Source organism: Bos indicus, chromosome 7, assembly GCF_029378745.1.
Source record: "Bos indicus isolate NIAB-ARS_2022 breed Sahiwal x Tharparkar chromosome 7, NIAB-ARS_B.indTharparkar_mat_pri_1.0, whole genome shotgun sequence".
Taxonomy (NCBI): Eukaryota; Metazoa; Chordata; class Mammalia; order Artiodactyla; family Bovidae; genus Bos; species Bos indicus.
Window position 1 is genome coordinate 87842565 of NC_091766.1, and position 21944 is coordinate 87864508.

General features: G+C 37.0%; 1 long non-coding RNA gene across 1 annotated transcript in view; it reads right to left on the reverse strand.

Moving 5' to 3' along the window:
* The window catches only part of LOC139183933 (uncharacterized), a 63526-nt gene extending 41790 nt beyond the window's left edge, over positions 1-21736 (reverse strand). Inside the window, exons 1-2 of the long non-coding RNA XR_011567421.1 lie at positions 21705-21736; positions 18700-18782 (exon numbers count right to left, since the gene is read on the reverse strand). This is a non-coding gene — a long non-coding RNA (uncharacterized lncRNA). The remainder of the gene's footprint in view (positions 1-18699; positions 18783-21704) is intronic.
* Between the last annotated feature and the right edge of the window lie 208 nt (positions 21737-21944).

The following is a 21944-nucleotide window of genomic DNA, read 5'->3' on the forward strand; positions in this document are numbered from 1 at the left end:
CCCATGGACTATGTAGCCTACCAGGCTCATCCGTCCGTGGAATTTTCCAGGCAATCGTACTGGAGTGGGTTGCCATTTCTTTCTCCAGGGGATCTTCCTGACTCAGGGATTGAACCCAGGTCTCCTGCATTGCAGGTAGACGCTTTATCTTCTGAGCCACCAGGGAAGCAAGAAAATAAAGTCTGTCACTGTTTCCATTGTTTCCCCATCTATTTTCCATGAAGTGATGGAATCAGATGCCATGATCTTCAGATTTTGAATGTTGAGTTTAAGCCAGCTTTTTCACTCTCCTCTTTCACTTTCATCAAGAGGCTCTTTAGTTCCTCTTCACTTTCTGCCATAAGGGTGGTGTCATCAGCATATCTGAGGTTAATGATACTTGATTCCAGCTTGTGTTTCATCCAGCCTGGCATTTTGCATGATGTATTCTGCATATAAGTTGAATAAGCAGGGTGACAATATACAGCCTTAAGGTATTCCTTTCCCAATTTGGAAACAGTCTGTTGTTCTGTTCCAGTTCTAACTGTTGCTTCTTGACCTACATACAGATTTCTCAGGAGGCAGGTCAGGTGGTCTGGTATTCTCATCTCTTGAAGAATTTTCCAAGTTTGTTGTGAACCACACAGTCAAAGGCTTTAGCGTAGTCAATGAAGCAGAAGTAAATGCTTTTCTGGAACTCTCTTGCTTTTTCTATGATCCAATGGATGCCAGCAATTTGATCTCTGGTTCCTCTGCCTTTTCTAAATCCAGCTTGAACATCTGGAAGTTCTCAGTTCGTGTATACTGTTGAAGCCTAGCTTGGAGAATTTTCAACATTACTTTGCTAGTGTGTGAGATAAGTGCAATCGTGCAGCAGTTTGAACATTCTTTGGCATTGCCTTTCTTTGGGATTAGAATGAAAACTGACCTTTTTCAGTCCTGTGGCCCTGCTTAGTTTTTCAAATTTGCTGGCATATTGAGTGCAGCACTTTCACAGCATCATCTTTTAGGACTTGAAATAGGTTAACTGGAATTCCATCACCTCCACTTTGTTTGTAGTGATGCTTTCTAAGGCCCAGTTGGCTTTGCACTCCAAGATTTCTGGCTCTAGGTGAGTGGTTATCTGGGTCATGAAGATCTTTTTTGTATAATTCTTCTGTGGATTCTTGCCACCTCTTCTTAATATCTTCTGCTTCTGCTAGGTCCATATTCTTTCTGTCCTTTATTGTGCCCATCTTTGCATGAAATGTTCCCTTGGTATCTCTGATTTTCTTGAAGATATCTAGCCTTTCCCATTCTATTGTTTTCCTCTATTTCTTTGCATTTATCACTTAGGAAGGCTATCTCATCTCTCTGCTATTTGTTGGAACTCTGCATTTAGATGGATATATCTTTCCTTATCTCCTTTGCCTTAGCTTCCCTTCTTTTCTCAAGTATTTGTAAAGCCTCCTCAGACAATCATTTTGCCTTTTTTGCCTTTCTTTTTCTTAGGGATGGTTTTGATCACGGCCTCCTGTACAATGTTATGAACCTCTGTCCATAGTTCTTCAGGCAAGACAGAGTAGAAGCAATTAAACTTAGAGGTGAGTTATATGTGGAGTTGAGAGAAATGAAGGAATTTGAGGCCTCCAAGAGTTTAGATTGATGCCAGGGTGATATACGGTACAGCCAACTCAAGTGGATCACATCCAAAGGTAACAGAAGAATGGATTCTGGTGAAAGTTCCTATTGGACATTAAAAAAAAAATATTCACTATGCATCTGGCTAGTGGAACATGAGTGAGAACAGGGTACAGAGAAAACCTTTGGTATCTGTAGAACATAAATAATATCTATAGGTCCAGATGCATATGAGAATATGAATGTGTAGAGTAAGGTGGAAAAAATGAAGGAAGACAGATTTCTAAATGGGTCCAAATCCTTAGTCATTTCAGGTACAATCTCAATCTCCAAGCCATTGTGTAATGATGGATGTTCATCTTTTTCTTGGTGATATTCTTATTTGTTGTGACCACCTTTAACGGCAAAGAATCTGCGCACAATATGAGACTCGAGTTCAATCCCTGGGTCAGGAAGATCTCCTGGAGAAGGGAATGGTCACCCACTCCAGTGTTCTTGCCTGGAGAATCCCATGGACAGAGGAACCTGGCAGGCTACAGTTCATAGGGTTGCAAAGAGTTGGACACAACTGACTAACACTTCACTTTCTTTGTCACTTTCACCTTAACTGGAATGTAAACTCATTAAAGGAAATAACTGATTTTGCTCATCTTTGTAGCCCAAAACAAATGAAGTAGGGATTCAATACTGAATAAGATATGGTACAAATATTAAAACAGAGCAAGTCCAAAATGTAGGTTGAAGTCTTCAATTCTTTCTAGGCTGAAGATGGTTGCTCTGAAAACTTTGAAGCTTGTGTAACACATATTTTGCTGCTTAATCTATTTTAGCATTTCTTATATTAAAAGATCAGATAATGGTAGCATTTTGTGTCAAATTTCTGCTCTGTATCCAAAGACCGCCTTTATTTCTTGCTGGCTCTCTAGAAAGTCTTTTCATTTTGTATGTGCCTTGCAGTTCACTCATCAGCATACGCCAGTCCCAAATGACTCTCTCAACAACTTTTAAGGATCCTCACAGCCAGAAGAACCTCTCAGAGGATCAGAAACAGCTAATACCAGCTTACGGATTCCTTATTACATCCTTACGCATGAATAAAAACAAGCTAGACCTATTATGCAGCTGTTTCCTCTCCACTGGTGACTGGGAACTGATCTAAGAAAAATTCAGGCAAACCACCACTCCACCTTGTATAACCTTCTCTTGGCAGCTGAATCTGTCAACTCATAGCAACTATGCCATACCCTTGCCCCAAATACCCTTGCAAGCCCAGGACTATGCAGTGGGTGAAATCAGCATGTAGGCAGTCCACAAGATCCCTGACAAGTACTGTGCCAGAGCAATTCAACGTCTAGACTAGCTGTTTCAGTCAGGAGATTAACTGGCTTATCTCAACCCCAAGGGCAATCTTTGGCTCACATCCAGGAAGTCGGCAGTTTTCAGGTTAGCCCCTGGCTGATCAAGCCATCCATCAGCTGCTTGCCTAATCCTAGCATCATACACAGAATTACAGAGCAGGACTTCTCCCCATACACTTTGTAGCGTGAACTGTTTTTTCTTTTTTTCAAGGTTTAGTATACCATCTTAAAAAGAAAATTTTTTTCTCAATATTGCTGGGAAATTTCATAAAAATGGCACACTCTTTGGTAACATCACAATATTCCTTTAGCTAGAAAAGAAAATCATATATTCTAGTTAACAGTAAAATATATAATGATTAATATAAATATTGAGTTAATATTATTATTAATATTTGGCTATTGGTTACTGTTAATTACTACTGTATGGATAATAATCAAGAAAATATTAAATAAATATTTATATACATATATAATCATCGTGTCTATTTGTTGTTGTTCAGTCACTAAGTTGTGTCTAACTCTGCAGCCCCACGGACTACAGCACGCCACACTTCCCTCTCCTTCACTATCTCCTGGAGTTTGCTCAGATTCATGTCCATTGACTCAGTGATGCTATCAAACCATCTCATATTCTGCATCCTTTTCTCCTCCTCTCAATCTTTTCCAGCACCAGGGTTTTTTCCAATGAGTTGGCTCTTCACAACAGGTGGACAAAGTATTGGAACCTCAGCTTCAGTCCTTCCAATGAAGTAAGGATTGACTGGTTTGATCTTGCAGTTCAAGGGACTTTCAAGAGTCTTCTCCAGCACCACAGTTCGAAAGCATCAATTCTTTGGCACCCAGGCTTCTTTATGATCCGACTCCCAAATCAGTACATGACTACTGTCAAAAGCATAGCTTTGACTATACAGACCTTTGTCAGCAGTGATATCTTTGCTCTATGTGTAATATATTCCAAATATGATCTGAGGAACATGGCTTACAAAAAATCAACTGATTCTAGAAAACCAAAATATGTTTCTATTCCTTCATCATTTACAGCTTTTTTCTTCAAGGTCATTTTCTTAATGACCTTTCTTAAATGGGCCACAGTGATTTAAAAAATTGTTGAGTCTTAATCAGTTTTGAAAATCAGTATAGTACAAAGGAATGAGTGTGAGAAGCAAGGTTTAAATTCTGATTCAGTTGAACTTGTGTAAATACCGATCCACTCTGGGCTTTAGTTTCCTCCTTATAAAAGGGGGCAGAGTTGGTAAGGACATCCTAGAGAGGAGCCCTGAGCTCCTGCCCTCCAGTTCTAAACACTCCATCCTCTCAGTTGAGTGGGCAGGGGAACACAGCCCAGGGCAGAGGTAGCCAAAGAAGATGATGAGAAAATTCAATAAATAAAGACTAAGCTGGATATACTCCATACAGCCAGTGTTATGAGTGTTGGAAAATCAAAAATTTCAGAAAAAAAGTAAAACTTCTTACTTTTACTTTTTTTACTCTCATTTTCATTGTGCAAACATTTGCACATTTGAAAACATCGAGGTACTTTTTAAATATGCATTTAACCTGAGTGATTGTGTTCTATAAACAAAGCTATTAAATCAAACGTCAGCACTGAATAAAGCTGCTACTTTGATGATTATTCATTACACTTAATATGTTTGACCCCTAACTCTTTGCCAGGTATTGTGTAAGAGATTACTTAAATTATTTTGCTTAATACAGCCAACAAGCATTAGTTTATTTTGCTACCTATGTGACAGATATTATCCATATCCCTGTTTTATAGCAAAAAGAATCTGGAACTTAGAGAGTAAATAACTTGTCCAAAGTCACTCAGTAGCAGATGAGAAATTCTATCAAAAGTCTGTCCAGCTCCAAAGTACAGGTTCTTAACCATAGTATTCAATATATTACTGATATTCAATATTACTAAATTTATAAAATTATATACAACAGTTCTTTGTAAAAATATAATGAAACCTATAAAACATTCATCAAATTGTAATGCTACTTTATGGGACTTTAATTGGGGCTAGCTAAAGGGCTTTATAGACTCAAAAACTGGAAACTGACTATTGCAATTAGTTGTGCAGAATAAAAGCCCGGTTTGAAAGTCCTTCTTTGCATTGAATTTCAAATGTTCCACTTTGAATGAAACAGATGTTGAACTTTAGATTAGTTCAATCTGCATTAGATTTAGCCTGTGCACACAGTAAGATAGTACTAACATGGGCACTTACGCTGCTGTCTCTTTAGGGACACCTTTCCCCAGACCAGCATCATCTGCAATTTAAAAGAGGTCTTTTCAAAGAAATAAAGGACTTTACTTAAAAGCACAAGAATTAGTCTAGTGGTTCTGAGCCATGGTCCATCCAATATTCTGTCTCTTCTAGGAGTATAAAGGGGCATGTCATGTGATAGTAGCCTTCTAGCATATGAAACTCAAAAGTTTAGTGATATTTTCCTGACATTTGTGAATTTAGATTCACCTTTCTTGAAGCCTATTATAGGTTCAAACCTATTTTAGGTTTTCATGATGTAAAGTTCCATATATGCACTACTTTTTCAGTAAACTAACGTGGCAAACACCATGGATTTGTGAACTCCCCATCTACTACAGCAAATATCTACAGTGTTCTTTAGCATCAGTTCAGATAATTCCTGTTCTCTTAATGAGGCTTATCAAACCCAGCCCCAGGTTCATCAGAGATTCAGTTGTTTACTGAACGCTTATTCTCTGTTAAAAGGGCTATTAGTGAGTGTTAGGTGTTAAAGATACATTAACACCAGACTGTGACTTTCTTCTTGACGTAATCGAAGGATTAAGTGTTTAAAAAGGATTAACTTTGGAAATCAGAAGCTACTGGAAGCATTTTATGTAGGGTGAAATGCCTACATAAGTGACAAGAAGTCACTTACTTCTGGAAACTCATTCCTCATTTTGTAAGGAACTGAGAAATCTTGATGGTCTCCTATTGATATTTTAGAGAGGATACAGTCAATCTTTTTGGTATTTCTCCCATAAAGTGTATCCTGCTTGTGTTCAGTTACGTCTGATTCTTTGTGACCCCACGGATGGTAGCCTGCCAGGCTCCTATGTCCATGGAATTTTCCAGGCAAGAAAACTAGAGTGGGTTGTCATTTCCTACTACAGGGGATCTTACTGACCCAGGGATCGAACCCTCGTCTCCTGTGTCTCCTGCACTGGCAGGCAGATTCTTTACCACGGCACCACCTGGGAAGCCCTTCATAGGGTGTATGATGGTTTCCAAAGTAGTCCTATACTTACAACTGGGTGTTCTTCAGAGAATGAAAGAACCACACTCATTTATACATTTTGAACTCCTTAAATACTGATACATGGACAAAAAATATATATAGCTTTCCTAGGATAGCTAATTGATTGAAGGTAGTTCTACAAAATAGTAATATTCAAACAATTCAATCAGATTGTTTCAGTACTCTTTCAGTAAAGTGAAATACTCTACCAAAGTTATTGGGTATGAAAAATTTTACAAAGAGTTGGTGGATATTAAGGTGATCTAGACAACATCATCAATACATGTGAGATGCTTTCTGGATGTTGATGTCTCTTAGATTCACCCCCTTAGCATTGCCACTATAACTCCGACTCCTTTCTAGATTTGGGAGAAGAAAACTGGTCTAAATTCATTTTATAGCTACGTCTGTTTGTTTGGGGAGCATCCAAAGTGCAAAAGAACAGGAGCCCAATAGTGGAAAAATCTACAGCCCTAGACAGTGTCATGTTGGCCTCCACAACATCGATTCTCCTTTCCTCCTACATCCATTTATTTGGGTATTCTCCTATCCCCTACTTCAGTTCCTTGTGGACTGGAAGAGACTTCACCCCTCCGATTCTTGACTGAAGCCCAAGGACCAGGTTCATTCAACTAATTCCCTAATGACCATGTTGATTCAGTAATGGGCATCTGAACTAAGCTAGTCTTGTCAGAGAAAAGGCAGAGAGCTTGAAAGGAAATACGATAGAGGCTGCCTGTGAAAACAGCTGAAAGAGGATAAAAGTCTCAGAAAGAGAAACAAAATCTTAGTGAAATCATTTGATCCCTATATCCAACTGTATCTGCAGCCAGAGTGCTTCAGGAATTTTGTGTTATGTGACTCAGGTTTAAGACAGGTTTTCTATCTCGCCACGTGCTGCATAAATGGTCTTAACGGATGCCCTACCATAACCTTTATTTTCTTACCTTTTTAAAAATGACAGCACAGGAAAAATGAAAATGCCCTCCCCCTATCCAATGCAAATGGTCAGAACAACCACAATAATAAAATCTAGGAGGTTTTCTACAATAGCTAAAACCTGTGCCACTCCTCCATGTTAGCAATTTTATGGTTGGTGGCTTCCCCTTGGTTAAGAGTTAAAGGAAGGCCCTTTTCCACAAAAGCAGGCTGGGTAAGGGCTTCCACCAGGGCATGCTGGGAAGGGGACACGCAGAACATTTTCAAGACAGTGCTCATACAAACTGATAACATGATTTTAAATGTGGTGTGACAGATCCCACATGTGCTGAAAATCAAAGAGTGAGAGGGCTTTCATTTTCAAACTACTACTCTCGAATATGAGACATTAAAACAAAAATAAAAACCAAAGCAACACCAAAAGTGACATAATCATAAGAGATATCACTCAGTTAGTGCATAAAAATGTGGTTAAAGAAATTCAATGTGATACACTATTTGTAGAAAAAATTTGAAAGTAGGTCATTTTTTTTTTCAAATTCTTGATTAAAAGCTACTTTCCTCCTTGAAAATGAAAATTGGTTTTATGGTCCTCTACTTGTCAAAGCCATTTAAGTAGATCAGGTTAGAGGTCCTAATTAGAACTTGTTGGCGACTTGTGTTTATTCTGACACATGGTCTGACAGGTATACTCTTTGTTTGTTTTAATTTAAAGGTAATTTACTACTCATAAAAGGTAAGAGATTAATGGCCCTAGAAATTGAAATCAGTTCACCATTTACCAACTAGAGAGTCTAATCTAAGGAAGTCTGTTTCCACACCAATTTGTCTCATAGGTGAAAATGTATTTTGTACTCCACAATCACTCAATCCTTAGCTTTTCTCTTGAGATTGCCCACAAGGGTGCTAACTGCACTGATGACTCTTGTTAAACTGACATTAAGAATTATTCTCACTTTGTATAATCTTGTAACTGGCAGATAGCAATGACTTTTTATCACCTCCAATACTACCATTTTTGAACCAGAAGACTCTATAAGTCATTAGCAATTCCACAAGCACTGAAGGTCCATTTCTTCTGTCTTTCAACATACTATAATTTTTTTATGAAGGAAGTGAAGTGAAGTCGCTCAGTCGGGTCCGACTCTTTGTGACGCCATGGATTGTAGCCTACTATGCTCCTCCATCCATGGGGTTTTCCAGGCAAGAATACTGGAGTGGGTTGCCATTTCCTTCTCCAGAGGATCTTCCTGACCCAGGGATCGAACCCAGGTCTCCCACACTGTAGGCAGACGCTTTACCATCTGAGCCACCAGGGACCCCATATTTACCTCTAAATAAGCATTTGACCTATTCCCCGATGGGTACCTGAAACTGAGTCCTCCAGTGTGAGACTATTTATGCAGACACTACTGAGAAAATTAGGAAAGTATTCAAATTGGGGGGATATTATTGTAGATAAAGTTCAAATATAAAGACTTACAATCATTTTACTTAGTCAAAAGTTTTTTTTAGTAGTTTTACACATATGATCTCTATGCAACCATTTGCTGCAATGCATTAAGTATTTAAATTTAAAAAACAAAACTGTAAAAGATGAGAAATCAGACATCTCAATGAGAAAAAAATATGCAAAGAACATGAACAGGTAACCCACAAAAGAAAAATACAAAGATTCAACATATACATATGAGTAAGTACTCTCACTAATAATAAGTGAAATACTAAATAAACAGTGATAAATTATTTTTCACTTACCAGATTACCAAAGATTGAAAACAGCAATGATACTTGGTATTGACACTGAGATAGTACAAGAGGAAATGTAAAATGTCATTACAATTGTGTAAGAGAATTTAACAGTATCTATAAAAATCAAATTTTCAAAGCATTTTTTCATTTTTAAAAATGCATTGTTCATTGTAGCACTATTTACAATAGTTAGAACATGAAAGTAACCTAGATGTCCATTGACAGACGAATGGATAGAGGAATTGTGGTACATATACACAGTGGAATATTACTCAGCCATAAAAAGGAACACCTTTGAGTCAGTTCTAATGAGGTGGTTGAACCTAGATGGGAGAGAAGTTCAAAAGGGAGGGGATACATGTATACCTATGGCTGATTCAGGTTGAGGTTTGACAGAAAACACCAAAATTCTGTAAGGCAATTATCCTTCAATAAAAAAATAAATTAAAAAGTGTATCTAAAAGAAATAATTTAAAAAGTACAAAAATATCTGAACAAAAATGTTCATGACTACATTAAGCCATATATCAGACAGAAACCTGCATTGTGTGTGTGTGTGTGTGTGTGTGTGTGTGCGTGTATGTGTTTTCTCACCATTGTTTTTTCAGTGTCAAATATAGTGTCTGGCATACCATGCTTGTGCTTGAGTTCAATCACTCAGTTCAGTTCAGTTCAGTTCAGTCGCTCAGTCGTGTCTGACTCTTTGTGACCCCATGAATCACAGTGCGCCAGGCCTCACTGTCCATCACCAACTCCTGGAGTTCACTCAGACTCACGTGCATAGAGACAGTGATGCCATCCAGCCATCTCATCCTCTGTCGTCCCCTTCTCCTGCCCCCAATCCCTCCCAGCATCAGAGTCTTTTCCAATGAGTCAGCTCTTCACATGAGGTGGTCAAAGTACTGGAGTTTCAGCTTTAGCATCATTCCTTCCAAAGAAATCCCAGGGCTGATCACTTAGTCATGTCCAACTCTTTGTAACCCCATGGATTGTAGCCCACCATGCACCTCTGTCCATGGGATTTCCCAGGCAAGAGTATTGGAGTGGGTTGCCATTTCCTCCTCCAGGGGACCTTCCTGACTCAGGGACTGAACTCTCATTTCCTGTGTCTCTTGCATTGACTGGTGGATTCTTTTATCACTGAGCCATCTGGGAAGCTCCCTGACATACCACAGGGATTCAATATTTGATTAATATATGATTTACTATACATTGTCAAAAGATATCACTCATCTAAATACCTATATTAAGGCATTGAGTAAAATAATGTTATAGTTTTTCAACAGAATATTATGCACCTTTAGAAAATGTTACAATGTTTATCAACATGATATGACATTTGAAATAAATTATTAAGTTTAAAAATAATACAGTTTAATTTTTTAAAATAAATTTGAAACTGTTTCAGGATATATCCTACACATACAAGATTGAAAGTGATACATATGGGTTATGAGATTTGTCACTTTAATTTATCTGTACCTTCAAAGCTTTCTACAAAGGCTATGGATTAAAACCTTATAGCAAAATAAGTAAATTTTTATAAATTCATAACATAAGGAAAATTTTTCTTAAAATAACAAAAGGAGAAATCATAAAGAAGATTAAAATTACATAAAAATAATTCTGTTTTACACTATAAATTATTAGTTTGGAGGTTATGTTAAAAGGGAAAAGTCTTTTGTCTTTTATATATTGAAATATTTACTGATTAAATGATACAATGCATGGGATTTCTTCAACATACACAGAAGTTGGGAATAGATAAGGTAGAAGAATTGAGGAGAGGGATTAGACATGAGCTGATAGTTGTTGAAGCTGGGCAATAAAAAATGGTTTTATGTATGTGTGTTATCTCTGTTTTTTTGTATGTGTTTTAAAGTTCACATCATATAAAAATTATAATACAGTAAACAAAAGTGAGAGAGAACCACGAACTGTGGAAAATAATTCCACAGTTGAACAAGAACAAGAAATGAACAAGAAATTAAATAAATTTTAGTATATAATGAACTTATAAATCTATTAAAACTATTAACTTGGCAAGTACATGAACTGACAATCCACCAAAGCAAAAAAGGAAATGACAATGACCAAAAAGCATATGAAAGTAATTGTATCTTATATAATAAAATATGTCTAAAAACTGAAGAAATTTTATTTAAAATGAGATGAAATTTCTCAACTAATAATTCTGTTTCAAAATGACAAAAATTTATTTCTGACTTGAGTGAAATGGTCATTTGCACCAGGGCCATACTGCTTTGATTACTGTAGATTTTTAGTACAGTATAAAGTCAGGGAGCATGATTAACTTTCAGCTCCATTCTTTCTCAAGATGGTTTTGGCTATTTGGGTTCTTTCATGTTTCCAAACAAATTTAAAAATTTTTTGTTCTAATTAAAAAAAAATGCCATTGATAATTTTATAGAGATGGCACTGAATCTGTACACTGTCTTATATAATATGGTCATTTTAATATTGACTCTTCCAATCAAATAACACAGTGTATCTCTCCATCTGTTTGTATGATCTTCAATTTTTTTAGTCAGTGTCTTATAGTTTTCAGGTTACAGATATCTTTTGCCTCCTTAGGTAGGTTTATTCCTAGGGTTTGTTTTTTTTTTAATAACAGTAAATGGAATTATTTCCTTAATTTCTCTTTCTGATATTTCATTGTTAGCACACAGAAATGTAAAAGATTTCTATATATTAATTTTGTGTTCTGAAACTTCACTGAATTCACTGATGAGCTCTAGTAGTTTTCCAGTGGCATCTTTAAGATTTTCTAAGTTTTAGATTTTAAGATTTGTAAGTTTTCTATTATAAGAAAATTTATCTTTATAATGTGTATTCCAGTGGCATCTTTAAGATTTTCTGTATATACTGTCATGTCATCTGCAAACAGTGACAGTTTTACTTCTTCTTTTCCAATTTGGATTTCTTCTATTTCATTTTCTTCTCTGATTGCTGTGGCTAGGATTTCCAAAATTGTTGAATAAAGGTGGCAACAATGGCCACTTTTGTCTTTTTCCTGATCTCAGAGGGAATGCTTTGAGCTTTTCATCATTGAGTATTATGTTAGCTCAGGGTTTGTCATATACAGTCTTTATTATTTGAGGTATGTTCCCCCATGTCCACTTTCTGGAGAGTTTTTGTCATAAATTGATGTTGAATTTATCAAAAGCTTTTTATGCATCTAATGAGATGATCATTTTATTCTTCAACTTGCTAATGTGGTGTATAACCAGTGATTGATTTCCAGATATGGAAAAAAATTGTTGCATGCCTAGGATAAATTCCATTTGATTATGTTATATAATCCTTTTAATATATTGTTGGATTCAGTTTGCTAGAAATCAAAACAGTATGGTATGGGAACAAAGACACAGATGAACAGAATAGAAAGCTCAGAAATAAACCAGTGCACTATGGTCAATTGATCTATAACAAAGGAAGCAAGAATATACAATGGAGAAAAGACAGTCTCCTCGATAAGTGGTGCTGGGAAAACTGAACAGCTGTATGTATAAGAATGAAAGTAGAACATTCTCTAACAACATACACAAAAATAAATTCAAAATAGATTAAAGACATAAGTGTAAGACCAGATACTATAAAACTCCTAGAGGAAAACAGGCAGACCACTCTATGACATAAATCACAACAAGATCTTTTTTGATCCACTTCCTAGAATAATGGAAACAAAAGCAAAAATAAACAAATGGAACCTAATTAAACTTAAAAGCTCTTGCAAAGCAAAAGAAACCATAAACAAAATGAAAAGACAACCCATGGAGTGGGAGAAAATATTTGTAAATGATGCAACTGACAAGGAATTAACTTTCAAAATATACAAACAACTTATAGAGCTCAATATTAAAAAAACAGAAAGCCCAAAAAAAAAATGGGCATGGGGCCGCCCTGATGGCTTAGTAATAAAGAATTTGCTTGCCAATGCAGGAGACATGAGTTCCATGCCTTGTCTGGGAAGATCCCACATGTCATGCAGCAGCTAAGCCTGTGTGCCACAATTATTGAGGGTGTGCTCTAGAGCCCAGGAACTGCAATTACTGAAGCCCATGCAACCTGCAAGGAGTTCAAATCAGTCAGTTCTAAAGGAAATGAATCCTGAATATTCACTGGAAGGTGAAACTCCAGTATTCTGGCCACCTGATGCGAAGGGCTGACTCATTAGAAAAGCCCCCGATGTTGGGAAAGAGTGAAGGCAGGAGGAGAAGGGGATGATGGGATGAGATGGTTGGATGGCATCACTGACTCAATCGAAATGAGTTTAAGCAAGCTCCAGGAGTTGGTGATGGACAGGGAAGCTGCAGTCCATGGGGTCACAAAGAGTCAGACACAACTGAGCAACTGAACTGAACCGAACGCACCCTAGAGCCTGCTCTGCAACAAGAGAAGCCACTGCAATGAGAATCCCACGTACCACAACTACAGTGTAGCCCCACTCGCCACAACTAGAGAAAAGCTGCACAGCAACAAAGACCCAGAACAGCCAAAAATAAACAAATAAATAAAATCACTTTAAAAAATGGGCAGAAGACCTACCTAAATAGACATTTCTCCAAAGGAGATATACAGATGACCAATATGAACATGAAAAGATGCCCAACATCACTAATTATTAGAGAAATGCACATCAAAACTACAATAAGATATCACCTAACACCAGTCAGAATGGCCATCACCAAAACGTTGAAAAATCTGTAAATCAACTATATTAAAATAATGTATTTTTTAGTAAGTCTACAAGTAATAAATGCTAGAAAGGGTGCAGAGAAAAGGAAACCCAACTGCACTGTTGGCAGGAATATAAATTGGTGCAGTCATTATGGAAAATAGTATGCTGCTGCTGCTAAGTCACTTCAGTCGTGTCTGACTCTGTGTGACCCCATAGATGGCAGCCCACCAGGCTACCCGTCCCTGGGATTCTCCAGGCAAGAACACTGGAGTGGGTTGCTATTTCCTTCTCTAATGCATGAAAGTGAAAAGTGAAAGGGAAGTCGCTCAGTCGTGTCCAACTCTTCGCAACCTCATGGGCTGTAGCCTACCAGTAGGCTCCTCCATCCATGGGATCTTCCAGCTGAGAGTATTGGAGTCTTCTCCTGGGCATATATCCAAAAAAAATTAAGACTCTAATTCAAAAAACTACATGCATCCCAGTGTTCAAAGCAACACTATATTCAGTGGCCAAGACATGGAATGTTCAACCTAAATGTTCATCAACAGTTGAAGGAATAAAGAAAATGTGATGTACATATACAATAGACTATTACTCAACCATAAAAAAGAATGAAGTAATGCCATCTGCAGCAACATGGATGAACCTAGAGATTATTATACTAAGTAAAGTAAGTCAGAGAAAGACAAATACCATGTGATATCACTTATATGTGGAACCTAAAATATGACATAAATGAACTTATCTATGAAACAGAAACAGAGCCACAGACATAGAGCACAGCTTTGTGGTTGCTGTGGTGGGAGGGAAAGATTGGGAGTTGGGATTAGCAGATGCAAACTATTATGTATAGAATGGATAAACAGCAAGATCCTAGAGCACACCACAGGGAAGCATACTCAACATCCTGTGATAAATCATAGAAGAATATGAAAAAGAACACATATGCATATGTACATGGGTCACTGTGCGATACATCTGAAACTAACACAACATTATAAATCAACTACAATTAAAAATGGCAATTTGAAATACTATTGATGAGTGTGTACTCCATCACAAACTTTCTGCTAATATTTATTTAAAATATTAACATTTTACTTATCCTTAGACCCAGCAATTTTACTTCTAAGAACATAAATTAAGAAAATCGTCACAAACGTGCACAAAAATTTATTCAAAGAAATATATGAAAGTGATGTTCACAATAAAGAAAGAGATGTAAATATCCTGCATGTATACAGATGGGGCATTAAGTCACTGTGGTAAATGTATCAATGGGATTTTCTTCGTCCTTTCATACCCTCACTTACTCACTTTTTCAAAAATAATTTAAGCAAGGATCAGACACTGGTTAGGCACTGGGAATGCAATAATGAATAAAGATACATCCTATGCTTCAAGGAGGGTCATAGGATAGGGAAAAGCTGGGGCTGGGGAGTGGCAGCTACTTGCTACAGTAATCCAGTAGGCCTCACTCAGGAGATGAAAAAGGTGAGATCTGTAAAATAAAATCAGGCATGCAATGACCTGGAGAAAGATAATTCCAAGTCATTAAAATATTTCCATAAAGAATCTAGAAAAATGGTACTGATGAAACTATTTGCAGGGCAGGACAGAAATAAGATGCAGAGAGAACAGACTTGTGGACACAGCCGGGCAAAGAGAGGGGGGGATAAATTGAGAGAGTAGCATTGAAACATATACATTACAGTATGTAAAGTAGATGATCTAGTGGAAAGTTACTGTGTAACACAGGGAGCCCAACCTGGTACTCCGTGATAACCCAGATGGGTGGGGTGGGTGGGGGCTGGGAGGGCGGTTCAAGGGGAAGGGAACATATGTATACCTATGGCTGATTCACATTGTTGTATGGCAGAAACTTACACAACATTGTAAAGCAATTATCCTCCAATTAAAAATAAAATGGCAACCCAGTATTCTTGCCTGGAGAATTCCATGGACAGAGAAGCCTGGTGGGCCACAGTCCATGGGTTACAAAGAGAAGGAAATGACTGAGTGACTAACACTTAAAAATAAAAATAATAATTCCATAAAGAATATTTAAAACCCAGGGAAATGTTTATGTTAAAACAACTGGGGAATGAGCAAGTGTCAAAATCATATGTAACATAGTAATAATATCTATAAATATGTATATCACACATATAATTGGAAGGATAGATACCAAAATTTTAACAGTAGCTATTTTGAGTGTGGAAAATCTGAGTGATTTTTCTTTTCTTTTTATTTATCACTGATTTGTAAGTTTTCTATTATAAGAAAATTTATCTTTATAATGTGTATTACTTTATAATAAGAAAATAACTAATTAAAAAAGATTAATTAAGAGACTTTGCACTTATGAAATTATGGCTTCAAAATCAAGTACTCTGGACTTGAAGGTGAGCCAAGTAGAAACAACAATGATTCAGATAAGTAACCACACAAAGTGCTAGGGAACTCCCACTAAGATTGACAGGCATGTTTTACCTGGGTGATTTATACTGGAATATTGTACTTGTACAATATCCTCATTTATTGAGGATACACTATATTATTAATACCAAGGCACTAAGTCAAGAAGGAGACATCAAGTGACAATGTAGGCAGGGTTTCTATAATCATGAAACTTGTATTATAATTTTTATCACCACAGGATGATAAATTTGTTAAATTTGTGGGTCAATAATTTTATTAACATTCATTCAACAAGTATTTATGAAGTGCCTACTATGTCAAGTAACAAGGATATAACAGTGAACAAATACTCCATATTTATCTCAGTTTACACAAATTCCAAATAAGGAAAAAAGATAACTTACACATAACTAATATAACTGTTATTTACCTAAATTTTAAGACTGAACAGTCCATAAAGGTGCAATATATAAGAAAATGATTTCCATATTTCTTTCTATATAGTCAGACTTAGCCAAACACTAGTGAAAGTATTTTCCATTTTTCTGACTTCTAAAATAGTAGTGTTGACCACTACTCTCTTATAGGATAAGAGAATAATAATATTCTTTTTCACTAGAGACACTGGAAGAACATTCAAGTTGAAATGTTAATAGAACACCAAAATCAATTGCTGCACGTTTTTCTTACTGTAATTCCCTGGGTAAGCCTCATTCTCCTGAGGGCTGCCAAGGAAGACAACTAATAGAGCTAAGCGACTTGCAGAATGTTGCAAATGCTAGATGGTGATTGACTGGAGAAGCCATGATGTATAATTTATCCAAGTGGCAAGCAGCTTGAGCAAGCTCTAATGTAATTTTGGGCTTAATTATTTGGAAAAAAAGGTAAATGGCACATGAATGAAATCCATAAATGATACAACCTGCGAGTTATAAATGCCTATGAGAGGAGGAAATAGTGCAAAGGTGTAGGGAAGTAACACGTATCAGGAGGCAACAGCCCAGAGAAGCTCCGCTTGGAAATACGCAGGCGATGCCGAGGACAGATGCTGTCTGCTGGGCCGGTCAACTGGAAAACTGTTTCTAAAGGTTTGCAAACTTTACAAGAGTACATATGTACACTTATGCATATGCACTCTTGTACACACATTGCTGCACTGTATATACTTTCATAGTCAAGATTTGTAATCTTCTGATATGGTTCTTTATTTAAAGGGTCTAGAGCTGAATGGATTTCTATAGGGCAACAGGTATGTTTATTTAACTAGGGCCTGGAACAGAGACAGTAGTTAGCTGCAGTCAATTAAAGGGATCTGGAAAGCAATACACCTGGTATCATTGTATTTTACCTTTAGAAATGCAAACATGCTGATGATTGCAGGTGCATGGTTCAAATCTGCTTCTAAAATTCACCACTGTCCTAGAGAAAGACACACAGCAACAGTACTCCCAAATTCTTCAGTTTCTTTCGATCTAATTCTTCTGCAAGGTATTTTTTTCTGAGACTGTTACACAATTTTATAAGCAGACCAGTTTCAAGTCTTTCTACACATGTGGGTCTGGGATTAGTAAGAAGTATTAGAACCCTCACCAGCTGGTGGTGATTACTTCTCCCATCATGGTCTACCACACAGTCAGGTGAGAATTCAGAGTATATTTTTTCTACAGTTTTCTCTATTAAATAAAGCTTTTTCCCTACAACAGTGATATATGTAAATATTACTATTAATGTGCACACTATGTTTTAAAAGGATATTAAACAAAATGAAAATATTAAAAAAATGTGCTGGCCCCTAGTTACAATGAATGTTCTTCTGTATCCTTCAGCTCTTAGCTTCAGTGTTAATCACTAACTTGTTCTAACTTCACACCAAACTCCCTGGAACTTTTCCTGGCGTTAGAATCTCACACGACAGACTTTCAGGATCTTGCTGGTCAAATCTCTCTCTTATATGCACCATGCTTCCTCTTCAGAAGCTTTCAACTTCCTTCTCTTGTGTTTTCAGAGTTGGTGGTGGTGAGAACTTTTACTGCCTCACTGACCATCATTTCCCCATTTCCCTCTTTCCTTTCCTGGAGGAGTTAGCAAATCACCTTTATGTCTCACAAGAATTAGCAGAAGTTGGCAAAGAGGAAAAAAAATGTGTGTATATGTGTATATATATATTTTTTCCATGTGTGATAAATACTATCTTGAAAATTAATTACCTGCTTCTTTTCCTTCCCAGATACTCATTCTTACCCTCTCTCTTTTGGGACTGGCCTCATTCTATGATAGAGTCCATCATCTTTCAAACCAGTCCCAGCTCAGACAAACCTACTGAAATTGATTTGTATCAAAAAAACTTGAAGTTTAAATAGGGCTGTATTAATAAATGTTTAACAGTTTGTTCTGAGTGGGAGGAACAGAGGTAGGGAGAGGCCTGACTTGTGGCAACTCCCACTTCTGTGGTGTAAATACTTCCACTCTGGCTGGTTTCAAGCTTCCAGTGTGATGCCAATGTATGCAGAACTGGAAAGAAATGATGACCTATGTGAACCAGTGTAGACAGTGCCCAACACACCCCTGGAACACTTAGCTTATTAGACCAACTTTTAAATTTAAATGTATTACATAGCACATAACAAGTTTCGAAGCAGAGAATTTACTTACCTCATATGGCCACCCAGCCATAAGTTTTGGAGCCCTCACTTCCACTCCTGGTCCTTGCTTCCTGACATGGCAATATGGATTACCTGAGTACAAAGTGAGATACATATCTGCTATATCAATTCTGAATGCAAAACCACTGGAAATTGTTTTCTCGACCTAACACAGGTTAATACTATAGGTCCTATATATATCAGATCTATTACCTCGCTACCTGAATGCATTAAGCAGCACCTCTCTTCATCCTCACAGTAGCTGGATTACAACTGTCCCATTGCTGAGATTATTTCAAATTAAAGCAATGTGCTTGAAAAATATACACCCAGGAATAATCCTGAGTTGAAGGAAGTGGATAAATTGTGGGAGGAAAATTGCCTCATTAGCAAATAAGAGTCCTCAGGTTGTGTTTTCTGATGTTCAATATTAATAGCATAATCATGTACAACAAATTTTCCTTTGAGACAAATTAAGTCATTCAAAATCATTCAAACAATTTTGATATTCATACTTTATCATTTATAGCTCAAAATCTTTCTCTGCCATAAAGACCTTCCACCACATCCTATGCAAAAAGGCCTTGTTTCATCACCCAGGTGATAAACTCTCAGAGCACGTGGCAGGCCAGATATATTTTGTATCCTCCACAAAAATCCAATATTTAGTAGTTTATTAACTGACCATTTTGTGAATTTTAGCTAAATCTGAAGGGTTCTGGCTGAAACTAGTGATTCTCTTAATCCATAGATAGGCTTTCTCTAGTTTCTCTAAACTAAAAGTTAGGACATGTATGAGGACAATAATTTTTTCTAATTTACACAGTTCTTTATATGGAAAATCATAAAAAACACAGACCACAGTTAGTCATTTGTTAACACAAAACAGTTTTTCCTGAAAAGAAAGGAAGTTATACTACAACCATAGAAACCCTGGACTAGGTAGTGCGTGTGCTAGTCGCCCAGTCGTGTCTGACTCTTTGCGATCCCATGGACTGCAGCCCACCAAGCTTCGCTACCCATGGAATTTTCCAGGCAGGAATATTGGAGTAGGTTGCCATGCCCTTCTCCAGAGGATCTTCCCAACCCGGGGACTGAACCAATGTCTCCTGCATGGCAGGCAGATTCTTTACCTTCTGAGGCACCAGGGAAGCCTGGACTAGGTAGAATTCTAGTCATTTATTGCTGTGTAACAAATCATCCCCAAACTTAATGATGGGGAGCAACAACACTTGTTTTGTCTCTCAGAGTTCAGCTAGGTGGTTCCAGTTGGGGATAACTGACATCATATGATGGCTGGCATTTAGACAGCCTGTCAGATGGAGGCTGGCTGAGCAGCTCTCTGCCTGCTTATAGTCTTAGGACCTCTCCAAGTGGTCTCAATACAAGGTCTTCTCAGCAGAGTAGCCATGCCTCTTCCATGGTGGCTCAGTGAGTATGGCTGGTGAGTGCCTTAAAATAAACTGAGAGAAGCTGCATGAGTTTTCCTTACCTAATCTCAGAGACCACACAAACTCAAGGCTGCAATGTTCATTTAGTTAAGGCAGTCTCAAAGGAAAGGGAAATAGACTCCACCTCTAAAGTCTTACTGATTTAACTTAAAAAAATAACTGACATGCAATAAGCTGATATGAACTATCTGATATTTTGACAAATGTATAAACCCATGACACAATCACCAGAACCAAGGTAATGAACTTACCCATCACTCCTAAAAGTTTTATCACACCCTTTGGTAATAATCCTCCCTTATCTTCTTCCCCGAATAACAAGCAATTATTTTCTGCCTGCTTTCTGGCACTAATGACTAGTTTGCATTTTCTGGATTTTATATAAATTGAATTCTACATGATGTGCTCTTTGTCTGGCTTCTTTTCCTCAGCATATTTATTTTGAGATTCATTCATGTTGTTGTCCATCTTAACAGTTCCCCCACAATGTTGTACGTGTGAATAGTTATTCCTTTGTATGGATATTCCACAATTTGTTTAGCCCTTCAGATGTTATAGATATTTGGGTTGTTTCCAACTTGGGGCTATTACAAACAAAGCTGCTGTGAACAATTGTGTACAAGTTTTGGCATGCATGTGCATTTTCATTTCTCTGGGATAAATGCCCAGGAGTATGATTGCTGGGTTGCATGGTAAGTGTATGCTTAGCTTTTTTAAGACTGCCATTGAATAGTATGGCACTCTGGAAAATATTTCCCAGTGGTTGTACAATTTTACATTCCCATCAGCAGTGTACAAATAATCCAGTTTCTCTGTATTCTCACCAGCATTTTATGCTATCACTAATTTTTAATTTTAGCCATTCTGATAGATATGCTCGCTGCAGTTTTAATTTGCATTTCCCTAATGATGTCAGACATCTTTTCATGTGCCCATTTGCCATCTGTATACCTTCTTCAATGAAATGTCTATTTATATCTTTCGCACATTTTGAATTGTATTTTTCTTTTTTACTGTTGAGTTTTTGAGAGTTCCTTATAAAACATACACAAGTCAACTGTCAGGTCAATTATCTTTAAAAGAGCTTAAATAAGAAAAAAAAATATGACATAGCTATTTCCAGTGTTTCATTTGCATGTGGTCTCCCTCTCTTTCTTCCTTAAGAAATTTCTTTAGCATATCTTGTAGTGCTGGTGTGTGGGTCACTTTGTTTGTCTGAAACATCTTTATCTTTGAAAGTTATTTTTTCTGGGTATGGAATTTTAGGTTGACAGATTTTTTTTTTTTTTTTTTGGTCTTTCAAAGAGTAAAGAGTACTGTCTTCTCACGTGCCTTGTTTCCAAAGAAGAGTCTACTGTCATCCTAATTTTTTTTCCTCTGTTCAATATGCTTTTGTAATCTGGCTGCTTTTAAGATTATTTTATCACTGGTTTTAAGCAATTTGACTATGATATGTCTTAGTGTGATGTGTCACATGCCCATCTCTAATCCAATCTCTGGCAAAGGAGAACAGAATCATGATGAAAGATTTAAACTATGATTCATCTCCTGGGGATATGCTCACCTTCTCTGAGCCTATTTTTGCATGACACCTGAAAAAGAAAACAGTTTTGTTAGCAAGTAAAAAGACATAAGAAAAATTTGGGAAATGAAAGACCTGAAAAGCTTGAGTATATTAAGGAACAGGATAGATATCAATTAAAAGATCTTAATTTCTAAATGTACACAGCATGAAATAAAATAGAATCATCCTGGGTATGACATACTTGTTTTAGTTGGCTTGGGATTCGAGTTAGGATAGTGT